Source organism: Otolemur garnettii, unplaced genomic scaffold (genome assembly GCF_000181295.1).
Source record: "Otolemur garnettii isolate 467f Iridium unplaced genomic scaffold, OtoGar3 scaffold00046, whole genome shotgun sequence".
Classification (NCBI taxonomy): Eukaryota; Metazoa; Chordata; class Mammalia; order Primates; family Galagidae; genus Otolemur; species Otolemur garnettii.
The window spans coordinates 8,624,840-8,630,636 of record NW_003852441.1 but is presented as its reverse complement, the minus strand read 5'-3'; the positions used below and the strand labels follow the sequence as shown (position 1 = coordinate 8,630,636).

At 42.6% G+C, this 5,797-nt stretch overlaps 1 protein-coding gene and 1 pseudogene across 1 annotated transcript in view; one reads left to right on the top strand and one right to left on the bottom strand.

Annotated features, from left to right (window-relative positions):
* Nucleotides 1-2,549: 2,549 nt before the first annotated feature.
* Nucleotides 2,550-3,969, bottom strand: LOC111725676 (annotated as a pseudogene).
* An 84-nt stretch (nt 3,970-4,053) lies between these two features.
* The window catches only part of ADPRM (ADP-ribose/CDP-alcohol diphosphatase, manganese dependent), a 17,446-nt gene continuing 15,702 nt past the window's right edge, over nt 4,054-5,797 (top strand). The window contains exon 1 of the mRNA XM_012806060.1: nt 4,054-4,077. The gene's annotated coding sequence lies outside the window, so the exon portion shown is untranslated. The remainder of the gene's footprint in view (nt 4,078-5,797) is intronic.

The window sequence follows — 5,797 nt, the reverse complement described above, 5'->3', positions numbered from 1 at the left end:
ATCAGGGTCACAAATCTCTCAATGGCTTTCAAAATTAACTTGTATCCTATTATTCTACACTGGTCAATCTGGGATGATTTAAACATCAAAATAAAGAGAATATGGACTAAAATTCGAAGACTATGTAGGAAATAATGAGTCCAAAGATATAAATCAACAGTTTGATGGGGAACAGAATATGTAAATTCATTACATAATACATATTACTTACTCAGAGGGGTAACTTTTCAGTAGAAGACCTATCAAACACCACCTTAATCAAGTGACCAAGTGAAACAATATGAGTAATAAGCCAACTGATATGGTTGCTAACTAGATGCTAAGAGAACATGGCAGTGCTCTTGTGATATTTCTGCCAAAGGTGCATAACCTGCATCTAATTATGGAGAAACATCAGACAAATGCAAAATATGGGACATTCTACGACATAAGTGGCCTGAAAGATTCAAAGTCATCAAGGTTGAACCCGGCCTGGGCCAAACTGCAACAAAGAAATAGCCAGGCATCGTGGTGGGCACCTGTATTCCCAGCTACTTGGGAGGGTGAGGCAAGAGAATCACCTAAGCCCAAGAGCTGGAAGTTGTTGTGAACTGTGATGCCATGGCACTCTACTGAGGGCGACAAAGTGAGACGCTGTCTCAAAAAAAAAAAAAAAAGTTGTCAAAGTTATGAAACTCAGTCAAACCCCGGAAATAGTTACGAATAGAAGGAAACTCAAAAGACAAGTAGATACAAGGTATGATTCTGTACTGGAACCTTTTCTATAAAGAACATCACGCAGCAAAACTTGAAGAGTGAACTGTGTATGAAACTTGACAATTACTACAGATTAAAAGGGATTAACATCGATGTGATTTTAATGATTATGTTGTGGTTTGGGGGAGAATGTCATTATTCATAGGAAATAAGTATTTGGAGGTGATAAGGCATCAAGTCAGAAAGTACTCTCAAATTATTTAGTATCACTTATAAGATTATTTCATAATCTTTCTTTAAGAGATAGGGTCTCGCTTTGTCACCCAGGTTGGAGTGCAGTGGTCTGATCACAGCTCACTGAAGCCTTGATCTCCTGGGCTGAAGTGATTCTGAGTAACTACAGGTTCTATGCCTGGTTAATTTTTATAACTTTTTGTGGACACAAGAGTCTTACTATGTTGCCCAGGCTGGTCCCAAACCTTTGACCCCAAGCAATCCTCCCTCCTTGACCTCCCAAGATGCTGGGATTACAGGTGTGAGCCACCATGCCTGGCCTCATAATTAATTTTTTTTTTAAAGAGTCTTACTATGTTGCCCCTGGTAGAGTGCTGTGGTGTCACAGCTCACAGCAACCTCAGACTCTTGGGCTTAAGCAATTTCTCTAGCCTCAGCCTTCCAAGTAGCTGGGGCTACAGGCGCCTGCCATAACACCTGGATATTTTTTGTTGTTGTTGCAGTTGTCATTGTCCGGGCTGGGTTTGAATCTGCCAGCCTTGGTGTATGTGGCTGGTGCCCTAGCCACTGAGCTACATGTGCCGAGCCTAATTTAATTTTTTAATAAAACAAATGTTAACATAGCATTTGAAATTCCAAATTAAAGTCAAACCTTACATATTCTAGAATTTTCTCTCCCACTATTTTGTTAGCTTTCCAGGTGTTTCTTTTAAAACTTAAGGAACTTTTTGCTTATTAGACTATGCAAATCTTATCAATAAAATTCTTCTAATGCCAATAATGTCATATATTTCTGTACAAAACTCATATTGCTAAGTTATATCCTAAGCCTATAAATTCTCACTCTCAGATTTAAACATTACCCTCTGCATAATGACATCGAGACTCTCCAGTAAAGAATAAAAAGACTTAAGCAATACTTTAAAGATTTACCTAAAACCTCTCAACCAAATCAAGTTCCAATGAAGAATTTCTAAATGCTTCAAGATTCTAATCAGAGAAATTCCTGGTCAGGTACTCTCTCCCCCTCACCCATGGTCACCCTCTGACCTCTCCCTCTACAGAAACCTGCTGGTTTGCAGTATCCACTCATACTGTTCTCCATGCCTCATTCCTAGGAAGCCTTCACAAATCCTAAGGTTGGGCCTTCCTTTGGCTCAATGAGCATCCTAATCTTCTCTCTGGCCTTTACTAGTGAAATCCTTTACTTCTGTGTCTATCTCTGCCATGTGCATCTCAAGGGCTAGACTGCAACTCAGTCATCTTTGTATTGAATTTCATCTTTTACACATGCAAATCTGTACATAGTAAGGCTTGTAATATTGTTTGGGCAGTGGTATCCTAGACTGGATCCTGGAACAGATAAAAAACATTGATGGAGAAACAGGTGAAATACAGATAAACTCTGTAGTTTAGTTAATAGCTGGTGCTAATTTTAATTTCTTATTTCTGATAAACATGCTATGGTAACATAAAGTGTAAACATTAGGAGAATCTGGGTGAAAGGTATATGGGACCTCTATGCCATCTTTGCAACTCTTCCATAAATCAAAAATTATTTCAAAATAAAAGTTTAAGAACAACAAAAACATGCTAATCCACAGCCAGGAAGGACTTTATTCAGAACTGACCATGATATCTATTTACTTTCTTCCTTGTCTTTCTTGAAATACTTCATTCCAGCTAATAAAGCTCCTCCAATAGCAAATGTGACTGCTAAAGACTTCCAGGAAACAGGCTACTGGGACAGAGATTTCAAAAATAAAACCCTAGTAAGAAGCAAACATTTAACCATACTAAAACTTACTATAGTAGTTTTTAACATGTGTACACACACTTGATGATCTTATTAAATGTGCAAAAAATTCTTGGATAAGAAAACAGTGAAAGTTACTGTGAATGAAGTTAGTTCTGGGAACTAACAGACACTCATTTTCAGGGGAAACTTACTAAGTCAGTTTCTGTTCATATGAAATGAAGCTCTTGTACCAAGATTATTACTGTATGTGTCCTTGGCCACAATTGCTGATTTAAAAACCTATTACCTTCTTGAACTGGTATTGAGAATATAAATAAACAAAATACTTAAGGTTAACATAACTCTGGCTTCCAGAATTAACAAGCTCAAAATAGTAAAGGTGTCTAAAAGTGCAAACTACATGAACTATTTCTTTGTACTCTTTTTCAAGTCCTTGAAACAGAAAGATTTTTGTCAGCTAGGCCTAACTCCTTTTCCACCTATTACTAGAGGGGAGTGGCTCTTAAGTTCTTTTGGGGTCAGAAGCAGACTCGAGAAAGAACCCAAGAAAAAGGCATACCTGTACGTAACTAAAATCTAGCTTCTCTTACAATTTCAGGGTATACAAGGAATACGTAAAGGGGTCCAAGTGACAGCAATTATAAAAGTGCTCTGACTTCACAATCATGGTAAACTTAAACGTTCGAAAAACCTGAAACTCATTTATTTTTCTGGTGCAAAATCTAACATAAAACTCAAGGTTGAGTATCTAATCACATGGAGAGGTTGGTTATAGGTTCTCAAGTTCTCTCTTGAGGCCCAGGACTACCAGCAAGGCCATGGAAATGCATCAGGTAAGCCGGCAGCGCTGAGACCAATTCTAGGCCAGGCTGAATAGTTTCTAAGGTTATGACCAAGAGGGATGAAAAGGGCAGAGGGCTGGCCCACAGCAAGACGAGCACTGGAATAGCTCCAGGTACGCACTCACCCCGGGCTACGAGGGGCGCGTGGGACCCTGGCAACCCGAGGGTTGGTGGCACTGCAGTGCTGAGGGGCCGGCTTCCCAGGCACCTGCCAGCCAGCCCCGAACCCCACCACGCCTCCTCCTGCCGCGCGCAGCACTGCCTCAGCAACACTCTCGCGGCTTCCTCGGCCCGGCCCCAAAGCCCGAGTCCACGAGGCAAGAGACGCCAAAGTCGGCCGCCCGGAGGCCGCATAAATCGGTCGGGTACTAGCAACAGCCGCGCCATGAACTTCGGAGACCACGCCTCCCTCGATCCGCCCCGTGACTTCCGGTACTGTCCGCGTCCTCCGGAAGTCGTGAGGCGCCGCTCTTTTCGTTCCGCTCGATGGTAACGCAGTCGCCTAGCGGGTCGTCAGGCAACCCTCAGCCCGAGGGCAGGCGCGCGGTAGGTGGTCCCTAGGGGCTGGAGGCGGGTCCGGCGCGGGCTGGGTGGGCAACAGGGCTTCGAGTATGCGGGGCCGTGGGGAGGTGCCTGCCGTCCCCGGGGTTCAGTCCTGAGCAGTGGGGGCGCCCAGCTCTGGTAGGGGGCTTCGGCGACGGCAGCCAGCTTCTCGCCCCAGGGACACTTCCAGATTGGACGAGAAAAGACACTGCCTAGGGACCGAGGCCACTGGGCAGCCCTTATCCCTACACCCACTCTCACCTGTCTGGTCACCCTCATCTCCCTCCTACCCAGGCTGGAGGCCAGCCCAGAGGAACCGCAAGGTTTTTGATTCCTTTACATCTTTTTTTTTTTTTTTTATTTGGAGACAGAGCCTCGAGCTGTCCCCCTGGGTAGAGTGCGGTAGCATCACAGCTCACAGCAACCTCCAACGCCTGGGCTCAAGCGAATCTCCTGCCTCCGCCTCCCAAGTAGCTGGGACCACAGGCGCCCGGCACAACGCCTGGCTATTTTTTCTTGGTTGCAGCTGTCATTGTTGTTTGGCAGGCCTGGGCTGGATTCGAACCTGCCACCTTCGGTGTATGTGGCTGACGCCTTAGCCATTTGAGCCACAGGCGCTGAGCCGATTCCTTTACATCCTTAAAGTAAAAGCTGACACATTATGCGACTGAAATAATCCTTGAGTGTTTTTTTTTTTTTAATTGCTAATAGGATTATTTGAGTGGTTAGAGTGGCGTGAAAGACTTGAAGTGCCTGACGCTTCTAGTCAGTCTACATCATGTTGTAACCCAATTAATAAAGCATAGCAATGTAGAAGATGTATATGCTGTGTGATATCCCATTCTTTACCTTAGAGACCTTGGCTCCCGCTTGCCCAGAGTACTCTCACTGACTCCCTTGCCCCTTCAGTTTTCGTGCCTGGAAGTTGATACATTCCTCATCTGGAACTGCTTCTGTTACTTAAGTACATCCATATTAATGAGGTTAAGAGTGTACAATACGTTTATTTTTCGGTCCCTGTAAAAGTTTAACTCTCATTCTTTCTGTCTGCCTTTAGTTATGTCTCAGTATATGTAATCTTAATTCCTTTCTCCTGCCTCCTACCTCCTTGGTGGATTTTGTAAAAACCATAAAAGGAAAAAAAAATTGCCCTCTCTTTTGCTTAACTGCAGATTTTACTTTTGTGTCGCTCCTCCCCACCCCAGAAGCTTCTTGTAAGCAGAGACAACTCATGCTGTAGTGATTGTTGAACTGGAGCACGGTTGGATTTTGTGTTTGTTTATTTCCCCAGTAAGCTGTTCTAACTAGCCAATTGTGCTGCTTTATAACCAGGTAATGTTGTAGCATATCATATTACCTGTGTTTCTTGACTCTAAGGTGGGCTGAAGTTTTCTGAAATTTCTTCTCAGAGTTCTTCAATGTTTGCTCAGCACTTAAAATTATCAGTCAGAATAATTTTTCTTCATTAAAGCTGCTTGTGGATAAGATTTTTACCCTTTTATTTTTGTGTATTTGTTTGCCTAGGGAGGTGTTTTCCTGTAATTGTCACAAAGACATAAAAGTACCTTGCCTGTAGAGGCAATAAGCATATAAAATGATTGTTTATGTTTTTAATTGCTGAATTCTAGGTCAGCTGATTAAATACACATAAATGAAAATTGAATCCAGTGTTTTCAGCTGACTTATTAAATTTTCTTTTCTTTTCTTTTTTTTTTTTTTTTTT